We start from the raw sequence: 9,227 nt of genomic DNA on the forward strand, positions 1-9,227 counted from the left end.
AGGCCACTTGACCAATGTGAAAATAAACCAAGATAATCTATCTACATGGAGGCCCACTCTGACCAGACCGATGCAGCAGCTCTGGCCCACAGCCTCCAAACGACGGCCTTCCAGGCTCACAGTCCGTCAGAGAAGGCCGCCATGCTGGCATTCTTGATAAATGAGCTCTGCTGCAGTAAGGCGATCATCAGGAAAACTCATCCGCATTTTTCAATGTATTTTTATCAAAGCAACACATAGATTCAGCAGCTTATTCCCATGATTTAAGAATTTTTATTTCACATTTAGTTGTTGCTGAACTATATACTTCTATATACCGTAATTAAATACTTCTTTCCATGTGACTGATGTTGCTACAAATGTAAAAATGGGCCTTATTAATCGTAATCAATATATGGCCATGGTAGCAAAACATTTTCTGCATGTAATCTGTGCTCTCTGCATTATGAGCATGATCCAGTGTGGTTATTGATTGTCTCCCCAGAGGAAGCAACACAAGCCAATAAAATCTTCTGCTGTTTGTTAATATTTGATCAGGAACTACAGAAAACATTCTGACTTTAATCCCCATTTGTATATTTAATCCTTCTGGTAAAAAACTAGAGAACAAAGCATCTTTATGAATTTAATAAATTATGAACAAAAATTACTTGAGCTTTTAAGTTAGCTCATACCTCTGATAGTTGAATAGAATGACGTAATTTATGTGTGAAAATAAAGTCTTTACTGAAATAATATATGTGAGAGAAACATGAGAAGACTTCAATAAGGTTGCATCAGGCTCAGCGTCTTGCTTTAAAACACGCTTTCTGCACTCTTTGATTTGTCAGAATCCTTCTACATTTGGGGGCATCTTCATTAGGAGTTACTTGAAAGAGAAACAGCAGACTGAGTGTTAGGGAGCAGGTCTTTTAAATCCAGTGCAGACGGAAGAAGACTAAGGATTCAATGCTTGAGGCTATTTATTTCATTTATTAATCCACTCTCTTGCTGATGATACTACCGTACAGTAGATGCTCTTCTATCCCATCCACTAACTCTTAGCTTAGCATTGCTGACACTTCCATGATGTTTTATAGTGAGATTGACAAAAATAGAGATTACATGACAAAACTGAGGAAAGAGAAGTGGGTTTTGGAGGGAAAGCTACGGAAGTGAGTATACTGTATGAGTCATTTATTCATTGATATTATATCAATTTGCTTTTTTTTTTTTTATTAAAATCAAATTTTACAATAATTTTGTTTCTGATTAAGGAACATCCATGCAAATACAACTAAGAAAAGATACAGCAGTGTTGAAGGAGAAAAGAAGAATATATTTAGCAGCTATACCATCCAGAGCAAACGAGAGGAAAAATGGGGACACCGATGAAGAAGAGGAACGAGATGATTCCAGCGAAGACCAAGGGAAAGATTATGATGAAAAGGAGGAAAAAAAGGGGGGGGGGGGGAAAGAAAAGGAAGAAAGCAGAAATATGTAAAGTTAGAAAACTGTAAAGGTTAGCAGAAAATTGTAAAGGTTAGAAAAAAATATATGCAAATATTTAGAAATTTTTAATGAAATTAAATTTACCACCTTATTTTATTTTTATTTTTATTTTTTTTAGAAAGCTGCTACTCATTCAAGAGACATTAAGTCACTAGAGACAAAGATCCAGGAAAAATACAAGGTAAATGAATATCTGTAAGGAAATTAGTCTTATTAAAATTAAATAGATGCATTCACATTCCCATTAATAAGAATATAATCAATTAATATTTTATTTCATTCACTATAATCAAAAAAGAAAACTTTAGCATTATTTAGATTACATCAAATCCAAATAAGTGCCTCGCCTCATATGAAGAAGACTTTAAATAGTAGCCTTCAGCATGCTGAGCTGAGCAGACAGAATATGCATACAGCATTAATAAAGACACCTGGTTTGATTTTCAGTAAAACTGAGCGAGAGTTTCTGGAGACCAACAGAATTTTTGTGGGACAAAGATCAAAGCACATTACCGGCCATTAAAGCACAATGATCCCATCAGTAGTAGAGCAGATCCGGCTGGAACATGAAATCACCTTATTTTTAAATCATGAAAGCAGCTGCTCTTGCTTTGAATTTGATAGTAAACCAAAAACAGCAGAAAATGTCACAGACTGTGGGAACGTCACACTGGACCTCAAGCAACAGGGATTCTGTGACTTTTCAGTTTTTCTCAACCCTCTTAGTCCTTGATTTCCAAATGAAGTGTAGCTTTAACCTGAAAAATCCAATATTATCTCAAGGTCACACTAATGTCTGTTGCTTGTGTAACTTTTTCTACCACTAATCCTCCACTTAACATTTTGTTACCGTGCTAAGGTAGTACCAAAGAAGCAAACAACTTTTAAGAAGTTAGCTTTTATTTTACTCTTCCTATGGAAAGTTGTTGCTACTGTCCACCAAGTCATTGTTACCTGTGCTTTAGCAGGTGAAACGATGGGCATTTTTTGATTATTTAAGCAGCAAAGTGAAATTAGTCAGAAGTTGTTTGAGGTGTCTCACCTGCTCCATGATGGTTGGTGAGGATCGATACAAGCAGCGTTACTGGCTCCTCCCACAGTGTGGGGGCATCTTCGTTGAAGGAGTAGAGAATGGTAAACCTACAAATAAAGAATTATGATTGAGTTTTCAGTTTGTATGGTATGTTCCATGTTCCTTACCCTTCTACATGTTTATTTCTTTACAGGTTGGATGGAGGTGAAGAAGGTGGGGGGGAGACAGATGGCTTGTGTCCAGGAAGAGACGTCAGAAAAGTGGGCTGAAAATGCTAAAACCATTACAGAGAGCCAGGAGAACAATGAGGACAGTTTTTTCAAGAAGTCTCTGTCTAAGATCAGCGACCTGCTGCAAGCAGCGAATGTGGCCAAAGAATCAAACATGAGGTCACATAAGATTCCTCATAATGAAGTCTCTAACACAAAGCCTTATTACTCTTATTGCTCCCAACTAACCAATAAAGTTTTATTCATATTCAGTGCTGCCCAGCTCAGGAATAACAGCATGACCTGTGGCTCTCAGTCCACCCTGCCTCACAGCCAATCATCCAAGATACTGACTGCAAAAAGCAGCGAGTGGTTTAGCCTCCTGCTGAAAAATCGAGAATCAAGGACATGTGTCTCTGTCAACAAGAATGAGACCACAGAGCCTCTGAATAACAATCCTACTTGTGTATCGCTCCCTGCTCAAGAGGTGGCCAAGATTGAAGATTGTGTTTTTCCTCGACCAGTTCTTTAAGGTAGAAGTGAAAACTCAAAAGCTAAACTCAAAAACCATCAGCACGCATGCTGTGACCACTTTCTTCCCCTCAGGAATGAGAAATATTTAATTCTGCATGGATGTTTTGGCAGAGACACTTCGGGGCTGGTGGAGAATTTCAAATGTGGAGAACCTGCACAGTCTGGTGAAGTTGCTCCACAGCAGGGGTGTCAGAGAGAGGCTGCTGCAGAAACACATCCAGAAGAACATGAAGCATATTAGCCAGATCTTTGCCAACAGAACAAACAGTAATTTAATGTTCCAGTAAAATATAGTTGTCTACAATGTAACAATATTTTTAGTGGAGATGGCATTGCTTTAAAAATGTTCATATGTCTTGAATTCCCTTTTTTTTTATTACATTGCAACTGAAAACTCGATTGTATTTTTTAGGAATTTATCTCATAGACTATTTTAACAAGCCGAAATCTGAAAACTTTGGTGTATATATGTGTTTATCCTAACTTTACTGTGACACCAGTAAATAAATCTGATTAGTAGATATCTTTTTGTTATTGTAATATGTTTCAGTAATAAACCTTACAATACGTGTTCAATGACCTAAAAGGTAAAATGTGAAAGCTGATATTTTACCCTCTTTTGTCAAAAATCCACCTCTTTTTTTAATCAGCTCTCTGGTTAAACATATCCTAGCCTGTCACAGCCAAACTAGTACATATGCAATGTGACAGAGGCTATTTCAGATATAAGCCTTATTCATATTTTGCTGACATTATAGATTTTGTCCTATGGAGTTTCTTAGATTGAACCCGAAAAGAAGTACATTCACTTCTTTTGTTTGGAGATGGTGGTGCTTACTGATATATGTTAGTGTGGGTAATAGACACTATACTAGTATTTATTATACATTAATGAACGGATGGTTAAAAATTTAAAAGTATGATAAAATGATTATACTTTTAGGTCTACGCTTAATATCTGAATTAAAATGATTAGACCTGTGCATTTATAAATGAACACACAGTGGTTATATTGATTTTCATTTCTATTTATTGCCTATAAAGTAATTTAAGAGTAGTTTGAATTATACATTTATAGTTTTGGAACGGATCATCTGCTTCATTTTTATGTGAAGCTTCTTTGATGGATTATTGTGGAAATTGCAGAAGGATGCAAAGAAATTCTGTTCATAAAAATGTACCATTCGTCCGATATTATTGTTGAAATTGCTGGTTGAACATAGTAAAACCTGCTATGACTGAAAATATTTGAATGACTTTTAATCAGCTTAATTAATATGGAGGGCTCAACAAAACAAGGAAAGTTGCAGATGAGAAAACAGGAGCGAGGGAGAAAGTTGATTTTTTTTTTCTCGTACCCCATGAAAAATAACTAACAAAGATTCCTTTTGTCCTCCCGAAAAGAACATGGGATTTTAACCCCTGCATGAGTGATTTAATCCCAGATTAAACAGAATTAGCTCATAACAGCCTCAGATGTTTGTAAGGGAGCACTGGAGAAAAGATATTATGAAGACCAAGAAACATAGCAGACAAGTAAGGGATTATTAGGGGTAAATTGTAAAATATTTGTTAAAGGTTAGAATTTTCACGGACCCTGTTAAATCCATTATCCGAAATGGAAACCAAGTTCATTCACCATAGGCTTAACATTAAGAGCATTAATCACTGTAACAGACAATTAAACTCTGGAGCTCTGGAGGTAAATGGAAATGGTTGGTACTATTAAAGCAATTTATCAAGCCTGAGGACCCCAGAGCACTTTACACTACATTCAGTCATTCATCCATTCACACACTGATGATTGTAAGCTACAAAGTAGGGAGCAGAGTGAAAGAAGTAAGGTTGCTGCTATACCATCTGAGCACCAACACCAGGCAAGGTGTATGAAATGTCTGCCCAAGGATACAAAAATCTCTGGGAACAGGACAAACCCACACTGCCTGAGTCACTGCCACCTTAGAAGCAGAGATTTGACACGACAATTAGCTCACTTTATATGAATGAAGAAAAAGAGAGTCGATGTTAAAAGCCAAAAGACGTCCGATTTTTACCTCAAAGCCACATACAGGACACGGCAAACATTTCGAAGTTGCTCCGATCAGATGGTTTCATCTACAGTATGCCTTTAGCGGGAGCTTGTTGGAATGATAAAATGGAGTCAAGCACCATGTAAGAAAAACTGTTATTGCTGCATTGGACTTGAACCTGGAGCAGATGTTTCCCTTCCTGCCGATCAATGGGCCTAAACAACAGCAATTTAGATCAAAGCATTTTCATTTATTAGAATGACCCAGTCAAAACCTAAATGCACATGCAAATATTTAGAAAGACCTGAATATATTGCCTTACAGATGTTTTCCATCCAATCTGACTGTTGTTGTTCTCTTGAAGAGAAAAGAGAGACGTGTACTGAATGGAGACCAAAACACATGAGTGTGTATATTTTCCATTTTCCAGCTGTCAACAGCTAAAAGAGACAAAGCTCCAAAACTTACTGCTGTAATTGCAGGGAAATCGAAGTGTGTCTGGAAAGTGTTGCCTGGGCAGTTAATAACAACGACACAATTTTTAAGATCTTTATTTGTAAAAAAAATATCGTACAAAGCCGTCATTTTCTTTCGTTTACACAATTACATACAATTTCATGTTGATCTTATGTACAAAAAATCATTTTTAAAACACATTCATGTTTTTTTGGCTTTGATGCAAACTCATTTTACTGTTGTGGCCACTTTGGTATGCTCTGTAAGTTTACCGCAGTGTCCTAAAATATTTAACTATATTTATGGTGGCAGATTTAGATACAAAAGACCCAGAAGTGCAAAAGAAAAGCAGGGAAATCAGCGAGCCATGGAGGTGGACACAGGTCTGCTTCTTCAGGTAGAAGCTCTAGAGAAAAAAGTAATATCTGCAAACCTACATGCCCTACAAGCTTAGGTAAAGGCAATCTGTATGAGGCTAAACTCAAATCAGCATGTTTGTTCTTACAATGATCATAATGAACATATTTATCTTTTTTAGGGTTGGATGACCCGTGAACCCCAGTCAGTCAGCCAGCAAGGATCTTTTATATTTTGAGCACAAGCATGCTTTTTCTGATGCTTTGGAAAGCAAATTACATAGAGAAACTCAACAGGAGAGGGCTCAAGGCTTTCTGATACAACAATCCAACAATCCTCTTGACATAGCAGTCAGCAGGCTTGCAGAGCTGCAAAGGAATATTGAGCGCAGGTAAATTTCAAAGTACAGCCCTCAGGCCTGACAGAACGATAAGGTTAAAACTACTACTGTTTATCTGTTTCATTGTAAAGCTTAGAATCACTGTCATGTTGTCTCATTCCAGCAGTAAAGAGAAGGTGGGTGCTGGGATGAGACAGTGGCACAAAGCTCTCGGTCAGGTCCGCAGCTCACCTGAGCTGTCTCTTTGCATTCAGCATCTACAGAAAACTGAGGTTTGGAAACAACATGTTAAGAAAGAGGTTGGTTTCACCTGCCATCCCTCTCTTTTTATATTTCAAAAATATAAAAAGAGAGGGATTCCTTAAAACATTAAGGAAGAAAAAAGGACAACATCGGTTTTTATCATATGTTAAGAGTGATTTTAAAAAAATACTTAAATGTTATCATAATCGAATATTCCATTTGGTTGTACTGCGTTTTATCATATTTGTGTGTTCCCTCATTCAGGAAAACTAAACCGGATGGTAGAGCTCATCAGCAAGGGGGTTGACAGCAGCTATGAAGTCCCAAAGAGAGATTTCAAGGAGTTCAGAAAAAAAGGAAAGGAGAAGACAACCCAGTCTCCTGTTCAAAAAAAGCCAAAACATCCAAATAGAGCGACGATAAGCTGGCCGTGTGTCGGTATGTACATGCCTGTTCAGTTGGTGCAGTAGTTGTCACTTTTTGTCTAAATCAAACATGACATTTTGTTCTAGAAAGAGATATTGAACATAAAATGGATAATGTTTCCTTCATAAAACAGTCCAATGTGTTAAGCTGGTTGTTCCCTTCAGAGTGCTGCTTTTCTGAGCTGAAGGCCCATCAGGATGCGTGGTCCTTTCAAAGCCCCATTTGGCAAAAAAATGTCCCTGGAAACAGAAAACACATGAAAAGCCAATGGACTTCCACACCATAAAGGAAAAACAACAACTTCTGAGTCGGTTTACATATGCAGCGGATATACATGTCGACATGCAGTCCCTTTCATATTATATTTCATATAAATATTTACTTCTACAGGCTTCACAGAATTTTTCTCTCACTGAAAATTCCCATAAACTTCAAAGTAGCACATAATTACAATTTGAATCAACAGTTTGGAAATTCCTTTTAACAATTAAGTCTGTAAAGATGGACTGAACATGCATATTCCACCAGCTTTTTTTCCTGATATTTCCTGAATTATATAACTCGATATTGTTATTTTCCTAAAAGATTCATTTAACATAATAAACTTTTAAAAATGCTTTTAATTTACATCTACAAACTTTAAAGGGTACAATAGGAATAATTTAGCATGACCCTGTAATAGCTTAGTAACCATATAATTACACTTTTTGTATGTAAATGACACCATTCCTTCTGATTGCAGGTATTTAAATCTGGAGACCTTCATTACCGATGTGAACCTGGTTTTTGATAACTGTGAAAAATTCAACAAGGATAGCTCTGAAATTGGATGGACCGTCTGCAGAATGAGGAGATTTTTTTAACAAGAGATGGACAGAGATGCTGCATCTAAATAAATCTTCAGGGTGGACGCCGTGATCAGCAAATTATTGTCTGTATTTAGACGCTTACATAGCACACCTTTGGTAGCACTGATGTCCAGGGTTATCCAAGGTAACAGGACAGACTTGTGAAATATCTTCTTGTGCAAAATTAGATTTGGTTTCTTTAATAAATCACACTTTATCCTGAACCTAGTGCTATTTTCATAAATAAGGGTTCTATAATGGGTATATCATTATATGTTTAAAAATTAATTATTTTGCTTTTGAATTAAAGATCTTGTAATTGCTTTTTAATTTCACAACTAATCAGGTTGCCGTCCTTAAGAAATGTGATATATCAAATACTAACCCTAAATAACCACTGCATTACAGTCATAGATAAAACAGTTTTGATAAATGTGTGTCAGCTCATTAAGTTGATCATTGCATCATGTAAGCACATCTTATAAAAACTTTTAGCTTCTAATCTCTTACTATTTTTCAAAAATAAAGTGTACTGAATGTAAGAACCCTTCACTCTGAACTTATCTTGCACATTAGTGTTGTCACTCTACAAGCCTTCCCCCAGCTAAACAAAATTGTTGAAGGACGAAACCTTTACTGGGAATAAACTCACCTGGAAATACAAACTGAACCACAGATTGTTTCTCCTAAAGACTAAAGGTCAGCTTACTGGATTTTTTAATGTTATTAAAAGTACCAGTAACGACTTATGTAGGAAATCAATCAAATTCATTGTAATATACCTTTAAATAAAACAATGCAACAGCAACGTTGCAAAAGATGGCACAGGGTGAATCCTGCCTCTCGCCAGGTATTTCAGCATCTATTTATTGTAGCCAGTGATATAAAAAAGAGAAGTGCCCATATTCTGATCTTCAGCTACCACAGTATACATGGAGGATTAAAAAATACTACCTATACTTCAGCAATAGTATCAAGGTGTTACTTTATTGTATCTCTTATACTATATCTGTTGGTTGTGCTGTTCTTTTTACAGTGGATACAATTCTTTCAGGATTGAGTTCTGGGGCGAAAATCTTTTCCATTGTTATTACTTATCTACTTTTAATAATAATCATTCTGCATAAAATTGATATTTACAAGTACTAATATCTACACAAATTTATTATTTTTTTTAATATGTTTTTATGAAAATAGTTATTTATCGACTCCTAGATGACTTGCATTTTCTCTTTACCCCATATAAGAATAAATCTAGTA

General features: G+C 36.2%; 1 pseudogene; it reads left to right on the top strand.

Annotated features, from left to right (window-relative positions):
- LOC107103025 overlaps positions 1–8,037 on the top strand; it is a 10,467-nt pseudogene extending 2,430 nt beyond the window's left edge.
- Positions 8,038–9,227: the final 1,190 nt, after the last annotated feature.

Source organism: Cyprinodon variegatus, unplaced genomic scaffold (genome assembly GCF_000732505.1).
Source record: "Cyprinodon variegatus isolate N-32 unplaced genomic scaffold, C_variegatus-1.0 Scaffold1363, whole genome shotgun sequence".
NCBI lineage: Eukaryota > Metazoa > Chordata > Actinopteri > Cyprinodontiformes > Cyprinodontidae > Cyprinodon > Cyprinodon variegatus.